The sequence below is a fragment of the Nomascus leucogenys genome, chromosome 1a (assembly GCF_006542625.1).
Source record: "Nomascus leucogenys isolate Asia chromosome 1a, Asia_NLE_v1, whole genome shotgun sequence".
Lineage (NCBI taxonomy): Eukaryota > Metazoa > Chordata > Mammalia > Primates > Hylobatidae > Nomascus > Nomascus leucogenys.
In genome coordinates, this window is record NC_044381.1 from 29,909,892 (window position 1) to 29,921,607 (window position 11,716).

Here is an 11,716-nt window from a genome sequence, read left to right on the forward strand (position 1 = left end):
GGCATTTGAATACCATATACCTAAGAGTTTGAGAGGAAATTCAAGCAGCCTTCGCCAGCCACTTAAAGGAAAAGCATGGATTGATGTGTGAGTACAGCATAAGGCAGAGCAAAATGAAGAAAGAATTCGGAGAGTATTCTGCTTGGAGTATAGACAGGTGGCATTTGGGGAGTTGACCCAAGATAGTGAGACCCTAGATATTGGCTTGCCATTCTTATAATAGGCTACAGTATCTGGCAGGGGATTAGTGTAATTCATGAGATCTAAGGCCAAAGCAGGCACATAGTTCCTGGAACAAGGGAGGCTTCAGTTAATGTTTACTGAATTGAATAAAATCAGAGAGAAGATGAGATGATAGACTAGGGCTTGGAAATATTAAAGAGCAGTACTTGATCATGAGAACCTATAAGTTCATCTTAACTGTTTTTTCTTACCATTATGGAGATGGATGGAGGGTTGCAGCTGTAGGTGATATTTATGTGGTGGCTAGGTACATTTGAGACAACAAATAATGTTATAATCTTGTATCCACTAGAATGGCTTAGCGAAATACACTGTGCAATTGACTGAATGTTTATGTCCCCCCTCCCATTCATATGTTGAAACCCTAATCCCCAGGTGATGGTATTAGGAAGTGAGGCCTTTGGAAGGGGATTAGGTCATGAGGGTATGGCCTTCATGAATAGGAATACTGCCCTTAGAACAGACATCCCAGAAAATTCCTCAACCCTTCCTTCATGTGAGGCTCCATTGGAAACAGATGTCTATGAGGAATGGGTCCTCTTCAGATACTGAATCTGCTGGTACGTTGATATTGGGCTTCTCAGCCTCCAGAACTGTGAGATGTGAGAAATAAATTTCTGTTGTTTATAAACCACTCAATCTTTGGTGTTTTGTTATAGCAACCCAAACAGACAAAGACTGAATATTCTGTTTCTCATTTGAAAGTTCTGAAAATAGTACTGTCTGACAGTATTATTAGGAGTAGTAATGCCCAGAGATCTGGGTCTCATACTTTCTCTGATGCCTGCGAGTGGTTGGAACTGACAGTGACGCTGGTTGGGGCAATCAGGCTTGGACTGAATGCCATGTAAGTCTTGGTCACAGTAAGTTAGGGTTACCAGATTGGCAAATAAAAATACATGACACAGTTAAATTTGAATTATTTCTAATTTCCTTGTATATGTATGCTGGGATAAAATAAAAATATTGCATGGATAATACTTATATTAAAAATGTATTTGTTGTTTGTAATAAATTATAAGCATCTGGTCGGGTGTGGTGGCTCACACTTATAATCCCAGCACTTTGAGAGACTGAGGTGGGAGAATCGCTAGAGCCCAGGAGTTGGAGATGAACCTGAGAAACATGGTGAGACTCCATCGGTACAATAAATACAAAAATTAACTGGATATGGTGGCACATCTGTAGTCCCAGCTACTTGAGAGGATGAGAAGTGGAAGAGCACTTGAGCCTGGGAGGTCAAGGCTGCAGTAAGCTGTGGTTGTGCCATTGCACTCCAGCTTGGGCGACAGCATGAGACCCTGTCTCAAAAGAAAAAATTAAATAAATATAAGCATCTATATTACCTACCTCGTTAATTATATTTCTATAATGATTTGGCTCTCCTTGACATTTTTTTGTTTTGCCGAGTTTGCTTATAAGTTGTTTTGCAGTTACAGCCTATCCTCCATTTACATTATAGTATAGCTTCTACAGTGTCACATTTGACCTGTTTAATTCTTTTGTCCGTTGAGTATTGATTAGTGAGAAAACATGCCCAATATCTGCCTTACGAACCAGTACACTGAACATGTCCTTGCATGAAGTTAACAACTCGGAGAATTTTTTATTTCAAATTTGATTTGTTGAAGCGTATAATAACAGTTTTTCATGACACAAGTAGTTTACCCATTCTTCAGGATTATGTTACACCTCTTGCTCAATAACTTTTTTAAAATATCGTCCACTGACAAAGAGCACCGTTGTCCAATTTTATTCCCTTCTTTTTAACACTACACATGGTGATCCCACTTGTTTCTATGCTGAAAGATTATTTTGTCATATCTGTGTGAAATAACTGAATTCTTTAAGGTTGATATTTATTTCAAAAGATAGTCATGATAAGTGTTATAAAGAATTACTTCAAGTCAGAATTTCTTTTCCTGTTAAAAAGTAAAGTAAGCCTTGCTCACTCATGGAAGTTGTTGCGTGGTCGGACTTATGTTGTGCCATGCTAGTGTGGACATAGCTAAAGAACAGGTTGAATGAAGTTGGGATATTGCATATATATTTGAATGAGAGTATGAGTGAACAAAATTAAAATGACCGTGCATGTGATTATGGCTATTTAGAGGGGCCAGTAAGACCTGTATGAAGCTTATGGGTTCTGAGACTCCAGGATTAACGGTCAAAATAAACGTGATTAACAGTTCATTTATTAAGAACAAAGCATCATTTTGAATTAAGCGTCACAGATTACTGCTACATCTCTCCATCAGATATAGTGAATTCTAATTTCCATGTCTTGGCTGTTTTACCTGGATAGCATTCCTCAACTTGCTCTTCCCAGAGAATGTAAAGCCAGAATAATTGTTACTGTTTTATGAGTTAAACTTTAATTAAATTGTATTAAAAACTTTGTTTCAATTGCTTCAGAGGGACTTCGTCCCAAAAGTACTAGAAAGTCTTAAAATTCTGTCCAATCCACATTGTGAGGTTTAAATTACTTTTGGGATTAGAAGCGTCCTCAAAGCAGCAAACACTTTGAGTTGCCTTAGTGCTTCCTTGGCTTGTCTTTTAAAGAATCCTCTGCTAGTGAAAAGACTGCCAAGAGCCCCAGCTTTCATCGTTACTAGAACTAGTTTCTATTTTGCCGATGATTAATTGGCTTTTACAATAGCAATGGCAGCTACTTGATTTTAATGAGAACTGAGAAGCAGATAGTTCTTTTAGTTATCTTTGTGAAGTTATTGAGATGGAACTTATGAGGCTAGCAATCTGATTTTAAAAAGTAGGACTTCTGTTTTTGGCATTTAAATATAGAAATACTCCATATTACATCAAATAAGGATACAAATAATTATAGCAAATTGCTATGTTTAAGAGCTTTTTGAGTGACCTACCTCTCATTATCATGGGTATTTCTAAATATGCAGTGAGAGGAAGATCAGCAGAACAGCTGTTAGAGCAGAGGAAGCTGACTTCTATGCAGGAAGAAGGCAATATGTATTTTCTCATACTTAGAGGTAAAAGAGCAAATCCCTTGTTACTGAAATTCTTTAATTTATACATTTATTTATGGTTTGATTATAGGTTGAGAAATGTACACTAGAGTTTTTCTGAGGTCAACTTTTTGTTCATTGTGTATATCAGGCAGAACAATAGGGTGACCTGGAAAGATTTCCTAATCTGTATTGAAAAAGACAAACAAGAATAATTTTATCTCAATTTTTTCCTTTACTATTTTATAAGTAATACTTCTTCTCTAGTCAATATTCTTAGGAGGATAGTTCAGGTATTCATATTTCTCCTAAATTAGGAATAACCAAAAGTCCTTTTTCCTAAAAATGTCTTTTCTATTTATTCTTTTAGCCCACAAGACTCTTCTGCAATTAAGATTAAATTACCATTGAAGCAGAACTTTCACATACAACTTTGTTTTAGTAACTGAAGAACAGCAATTTTGTTAGGTATAACATAGTGTGAAGAAAAATGTTTGGTTACAGATAATAATGTTCGTTAAAATGGTCAGATATCTGCTGGCTAGTAATATTTCATACATTTTCTATTTGTTCTGGATTATTTGGTCAAAATATGGTAACATTGTATTAAAATAATTTAAATTTGTAATGCAAATGAGATTCATAATTCTAACTCAGTTGCATGTGTTTTTAATCTATTCTCTAACAAGAATACTCTTTTTGAGAGCTGGGGACTCCTTCATGAAGTCTGAAAGTCTAACTGATCTTAACTTAGAGGGCCGTAACATATTCTTGTGCTATTTGTGCATCCAATTACAGGTCTTTATTACCCATAAGGGAAGCCATTCAAGAATGCAAATGATTCTTACAGACACTGCTGTAAAAGATCCACACACATTCCAGCCACTACAGAATTCCTGTTGGTGAAAGAAAATATTAGCATGGGAAACTCTAATCAGTCTTTCGTGACAGAATTTGTCCTGCTGGGGCTTTCTGGCTACCCAGAGCTAGAGGCCATTTACTTTGTGCTGGTCCTACGTATGTATTTGGTGATCTTGTTGGGAAATGGAGTCATCATCATTGTGAGTGTTTATGACACCCACTTGCACACCCCCATGTACTTTTTCCTCAGTAACTTATCATTCTTGGACATCTGCTACACTAGTTAATCTATTCCACTATTTCTCAGCAGCTTCTTAACGTCAGAGAAAACTATTTCCTTCTCTGGGTGTGGAGTGCAAATGTTTCTCTCTTTTGCTATGGGAGCAACAGAGTGTGTCCTTCTAAGTATGATGGCGTTTGAATGCTATGTGGCCATCTGTAACCCTCTACGATACCCTATCATCATGAGCAAGGCTTCATATGTGTCCATGGCTGCTGGGTCCTGGATTGGAGGAGGCACCAATTCTGTGTTGCAAACCTCCCTTGCAATGCGGCTTCCTTTCTGTGGAAATAACGTCATTAATCATTTTACTTGTGAAATCTTGGCTGTCTTAAAATTGGCCTGTGCTAATATCTCCATAAATATTATTAGCATGGTTGTTGCTAATATGATTTTTCTTGTAGGGCCAGTACTTTTTATTTTTGTTACATGTTTTTATTCTCTCCACCACCTGAGAATTCCTTCTGCAGAAGGAAGGCGCAAAGCCTCCTCCACCTGCTCTGCCCACCTAACAATGGTGATTATATTCTACGGAACCATCTTTTTCATGTATGCAAAGCCCAAGGCTAAAGACTCTTCTGGTGCAGACAAAGAACAAGTCACAGACAAAATCATCTCCCTCTTCTGTGGAGTGGTGACACCTATGCTTAATCCTCTCATCTATAGTTTGAGGAACAAAGACGTGAAGGTAGCTGTGAAGAGTATACTGTGTCAAAAATGCTTCTTGGAAGGAATGTAAATGCTTCTTTATTTTTTTTAAAAAGCATTTTACTCTGAATGTAGGGCTAGCTCTCACCCGGAGGTTCCAAAATAAATATGAGGGTTGATGATTCCACTAATTCCAGAAATTCTCATTTTTCTCTTCCTAATATTTAAAAGAAAGAGAGAAATCCAGGACTGAGTTACCTTTTCTCTTCATGACAGAGTTAAGGAAAAGGACAGAAACTTATGGGTAAAAGGATTCTCATCCAAACCACCTTCCTTCTCATGGCTAACAGAGTTTAGTATATTTCTTGAATGGTAAATTCTATAATCTAAGAGAAAGTACCATTTTACCAACTTAATATTTTGTCCCCTATCTACACCATTCTTAGGAAGATCAAGTAGAAAGTGTCTTGCTAAAAATCAGAATGCTATATGATTTCAACAGTTAATAATTCAGAACGAAGTAGATTTGATCATGTAGAAGTAAAGGGGGAACACTGTAAGGTATTAGGTACCTAGCCTGTATATATGTAATAGAGGGAGAAATGGAAGAATGAAGCTATTTTTCCTAGGGATGATTTCCTTTTGGCTGCAAACTGGCAAGCCATCTTTTGTGCAGAGGTGTCTAAGGCAATGTGAGACTTTGTGCAGATAACCCAGATGATTCGGAAATATGGCCTGCCTTGTGTTTCAATAGATGAACAATGATGTCTTTGAGTGAAAAACATTACTGTTAAATGATTCAAAAAATTTACTTTATTTCTACGTAACTTTATAGCATAGTTCTCTGAGAACGCAGTGATAATGGGTTTACTGTTGTAAGAAGTTAGGTATTTTTGCAATTACATGAATTTCCTGTGGAATATGAGCATTGCATTCATTCATTCAGTCATTTATTACTCATTTACTTATTCAATCAACCAGTATTTACTGAATACCTATTTTTGTCTCAGGCATTTTGCTAATATTGGTGATATAAAAAATATAAGACAACCTGGAAATGAAAATGAAGACATGGTAGGGAGCACAGTCTTGTGGAATACAGATTGACGCATACATTGGAGACAAAAATATTAAAGAATACTTATTTATGGCTTTTCCTTCTCTCCTACCTTCTAAGCTGGACTCTTTGTTGGATCATTGTTGGGTTGAGCAGAATAATGGTTGGATTTGTAATAATTTAAATAAGCTGATTGTCATATGAAAGGGCTTGAACTATCTCTAGAAAAGAAATAACATAGTGAGAAAGAACCTAGTGCATACTGGAGATTTTGAAGATAGAAGGGCAGATATTTACATTGATACAGCAAAAATAGGATTAGAGGAAAAGGAAAAATTAGCTACATGGAATTTTGGGAAAGCTTTGATGCTGGTTTTATGTGACCCCACCTCAGTGTGTCTTGATAATCTCAATAAAGATGTACAACATTCTTTAAGACATTTGGTTATGGATTCAGTTTCTTTTGCAGTATCACCATGCTGAGACTGGCCATAGGATGAGGGTAACTTAAGTGGGTCACAGACTTAGGTCGGTCACAATTACAATGCGGTATGTTAAATGCTTTTATAGCTGAATATATGTAAATCCCTTGAAGGGGAAGTTCCAGGAAGGGAAAGGCACTTCTGCTTGGATAAACCAGGAAAAACAGTTCTCCTACTGGTATTGTAAGCAAGAATTTTCTAGACAGATGAAACAGTGCCAAGATGTGGAATACTACTAAGAGTTTGGAATGGTTAGAACTTGGCTTTTACTGTTGGGGCAGTGACAGAGAAGACTGGAAAGGTAATTTGGAGCCAAATTGTCAGGGCTTCAGATGCTAATATAAGTCAATACCTTTACAGATTTGAGGTGATGACCCTCTGTTCTCTGGAGTCCAGGAGGCTGAATCAGGGCTACTGCAAACATGAGAGAATTCTGAGAAGTCAGATCTATGATACCCCCAACCTCCTACCTGTCCCTACTTTTGTCTGTTTTATATTCCCTGAGGTTCCACATAATATTTTATTTGGAAAATGAGTATTCTGTTGTGAGGAAAAGTTTTTAAATCACTGCAGTGAACAACAGAATCTACTAACAGTTATAAGAAAGAAACTGATGTTTTTGGGTTGGTGCTTTAGAAAGCTCACTTTGGCACTGGGGATAATAAAGTTGTAAATCTCTTGCCGATAAATCCTCAGTCAGGCCTGTTTTACATTCCTTCATCAGCCTCTAGCACTTACCTTGTCTTATTTCTTACAGGCTTCAGGGTACTGAGAACCTATCCAATTTCTTAGAGTTTCCATTCTATTCTTGACTGTTTGTAAATAGACTTGAATTTCTCAAATAACTTTCCTGACCCTTTGGTTTAAAATTTTTACTTTAATTGAGGAAACAGTGAAGAAACAGGAAAATAACATGAAAGAGAGCATTACACAGATTTAGGATCCACACATATTCCTGCCCTTATTAGAGAAAAAACAGTATCCTAGACATTGTGAATGTCATATTGAAGCCATCCTAATAAAATCGATAAAACTAAATTGCTAGGTTTAACAAAAGCATAAGCTTTAAGTAGAAACATAGCAAAGCATTAACCAGATTGCTCTATGGCCCACTTCTGTGCAGCTGATTACTACTTAAAAGTCACATAGCCCCTGCCATAAGGTCCTAACTTCTATAGATAACATCTTTAATGTTAAGAAATGTCAGGTTTTCCATTTTGAGATATTTTCCAGATCCTGCATTCCAATGGGTCCATCAACGCCAGCCAGTCTGAAGACCGTCTCTGAGGAAGTAATTCAGCCCCAAAATGTAGTTTTTACATGTTTATTAAAGATTGCATTCCACACACCCTAAGCAATTAGCTCCTCAGCCCCCTATTTGCCAAAATTCCCTTAAAAATTCTAGGCCAAAACTCCTTGGTGAGGTGGATTTAAGGTTCCTTTCCACTTTCTCATTTGGCTACCATACAATCATTATACTCTTTCTCTGCTGCAACTCCCACTGTTTCAGTGCATTGGTCTGTTACCCATATGACAGGCAAACCTGGTTGTCCTAGAACAATATTATGGAGGCTCTGAATACCATTACATTCCTCTAAATGGTTTTGATGTTTTTGCTTTAGGAGCAATCAGGTTGGACTCCAACTACAAACTTAATCTTTTTGTTAGCACTACACATCTCAGTTCAAGATCTCTGTTTCTATCTGTATATCTATATTTATGTTTTTACAGTCAGCCCTCCATGCTTATGGGTTTCACGTAACTTGGATTCAACAAATTTGGATCAAAAATATTCAGGCAAAAGCCAATAGAAATAACAATATAATATGAATTAAAAATACAGCCTAACAGGTATTTACATAGCATTTACATAGTAGTAGGTATTATAAGTAACCTAGAGATGATTCAAAGTATATGAGAAAATGAGTGTGGATTCTGTGCAAATACTTTGCCATTTTATATAAGGAACTTGAACATCCGTGGATTTGGGTATCCATGGGAGTCCTGGAATCCATCCCTCATAGATACCAAGGGATCCCTGTATATATACATAGTGGTATTTAGCTGGATTGTGCCTGTATGGTGCAGGGGTCAATCAGAAAACTGGGGCAAGTTTTTACACAGAATTTGATGTTTCCTCTGCTGGGACTCTGCTTTCTGGAATTCCTCCCTTACTTTATGGTGGCTGTTTCTCCAGAATTCTGCTGATTTGTCCATAAAGAGCCATTTTATTATCAGAATTTCCAAACCTATGCTGTGCCTAGTCAGTCTATAGCCATAAAAATGTGAAACTCACACCAAAATGTTACATCTTCTAAGTGATACTCTTAAGAAATTTTGCAGAGTTTATAGTTGTCATTTCTGAGGTGCTTGAGTCTGATAGGAGCTTATTCAGCCAAAGTGACAGCAACAGAAATCAGAAGTCCTCCCCTTTACATTTTATGACTAGAGTGTACCTCTCTCTTTCTCTGTGTTGGCTTCCATGCTGATCCTACCTATATGATTTCCTAATACACCTCAAAATCAAAGTAGACTGATATTTCCAATGGAGAATGTGCAACAATGAATAAAAAATTTGAAATCCCCCTGAGGCCAGAGGTGAGCATACCATAAGTGTTAAATAGCATGGAATAATTCAATAGATTTTAGTGTTTTATTAGCCCATTAAAGGTTAAATGAGGCATTATGTGAAAGCAGATGGCTCATGGGAGGGTCTCGTTATATTTTATTTTCATCCTCTAAATAAAAATCTAGTCTTTTAGTCTCTTTCCACCCTTAGTTCACCTGTAGCCCATTCCTTCCTTGAGCAGGCAAAAGGAAAACTGACCCTCAGAGTTCATCTCCTTTAGCAGTCCTCTTTGATCACTTCCTGCTAATGCTCCCTCCTCTCTGTGCCTTATTCAAACCACCCAGGAATTTATGATTAACTACTTTATTTCCAGAACTCAGAGGACAAATGAGAAAGATAAGGGGGGAGATGAGAAGTCATATTTAAATAATGCATAATATTACCATAAAATGTGTTAGGTAACTAGGTAATTTACATATTATCTTTTAAGTTCTTGTTCATTAATTAATGCTGGTGGCAAGTGAAACAAATAATTGTCTCTCATTGCCTCATTCAGATACAGACACCAGAATCCTTGCTTAATGTCCTTAGTTTCAAGAATCAGAAAGCAAATGAGAAAAACAATGGATGGGTTAGGCAATATTACTTAATTAATGCATTACATATACCATGTGGTGTACTAGCTGTCATATGTAAATTGTCTTTTAAAAATTGTTTTCATTAAGTAATGCCTATAAATAATGTAATATATGTGTTGCCTTCATTTTTATGTTGATTACTGCTCTCATGTATTCAGCACTGTGTATGTGCATGTTAGGGGCTGGGGATTCAATGCTGGATATGATATTTTCTCTGCATTCTGGGATTAGCTCCAGATGGCTCTATAAAGTGGATAAGAAAATTTCGGTTTATAGGCCGGGCGCGGTGGCTCACACTTGTAATCCCAGCACTTTGGGAGGCCGAGGCAGGCGGATCATGAGGTCAGGAGATCGAGACCACGGTGAAACCCCGTCTCTACTAAAAATACAAAAAAATTAGCCGGGCGTGGTGGCGGGCACCTGTAGTCCCAGCTACTCGGAGAGGCTGAGGCAGGAGAATGGCGTGAACCAGGGAGGCAGAGCTTGCAGTGAGCCGAGATTGCGGCACTGCACTCCAGTCTGGGCAACAGAGCGAGACTCCGTCTCAAAAAAAAAAAAAAAAAAAAGAAAATTTCGGCTTATATGAAAGTCACACAGGTCATAAATGGCAGCCAGGGTTTAAGTCTGTTGTTTGACTATATTTCCTATATTAATTTCAGAGTCAGTTTGACGAATAAATTAAATACAGGGAAGTATTTCAGGAGGACAAGAGGAACTGTGAGACATTCTTAAAAAATTATTATAAAAAAGGTTATTTTCCCTATTAATGATTCTGATATTTCTCTGAAGGAGAATTGCAATTTTGATTCTGAATTTTAGAGACAGGGTCTTGCTCTGTCTCTTAGGCTGGAATGCAGTGGTGTGATCATAGCTCACTGCAGCCTGGAATTCCTGGGCTTAGGCAATATTCCCCTCAAACCCCCAATTTGGCCTTCTGAGTAGCTAGTACCACAGGTACATGACACCTTGCCCAGGCTAATTTTCAGGTTTTTTTTTTTTTTTTTTTTTTAATGTAAAGATGAGGTCTTGCTATGTTCCGCAGCCAGTCAGCCAACTCTTGAGCTCAAGCCATCCTCCTGCCTTGGCCTCCCAAAGTGCTGGGTGATTCTGAATTTGGATTTTGAATCAGTCTTTTCATGTGTGCTACAAATTGAATTTCCTCTGTGGCAAAACCAAAAATAAACAAAAAACAACTTTTATTTTCCAAGGTGTGCTGACGGTGTTCTAGAAATCAACACTGTACATATAAAATTAATTAAAAATTTACTCTTACAATATGAGTTTATAGTGCAGAATTGGGATGGGAATATACAATTAGACGGGGGATGATATCTTAAGAAACATCACTATATATTACAACTCAAAAGTCATTCCAAGCGGAAATTTTTATGAAAGAAAAACATTCTGAATAAGATCATATACTGCTTTTGAAACAGAGAGAATTGCCAATATTCTCCAAGTAGACTTTAGTCAACTAATATATTTTCTCTTTAACTTAATATTAGAGATAAATATTGATGTGAATATTTGCTTTACTCAGACCTAATGACCTCCTTAGTGTATTTTATTAAATTCTTTTACTTCCTTTTCTCTTTTTTAGGCTTAAAGATTAGCTGCTTTTCCCCTCCTCTGCCAAAGCATTTGACATTTTTGTTTGGGAATTAAAAAATCTAAATAAATCTTACTCTTTTTTTTCAAATAATTTTTTTTGGGGTTTGAGGTTTACAACATGATGTTTTGGGATATATATATATATATAGATGGTAAATGGTTACTGTAGTGAAGCTGATTAATAAACCATCTTGCATAGTTACTATTTTGTGTGACAAGAACAGCTACAATCTACTTATTTAAACAAAAAACCCCAATACAATGAATTTTATTAACTTTAGTACTCATATTGTATGTCTAGACTTGCTCATCTTACATATCTGCTATTTTGTATTCTTTGATCTAC

General features: G+C 36.8%; 1 pseudogene; it reads left to right on the plus strand.

The window, feature by feature from the left end:
• Positions 1–4,144: 4,144 nt before the first annotated feature.
• LOC100580479 lies at positions 4,145–5,104 on the plus strand (annotated as a pseudogene).
• The last annotated feature ends 6,612 nt before the right edge of the window (positions 5,105–11,716 follow it).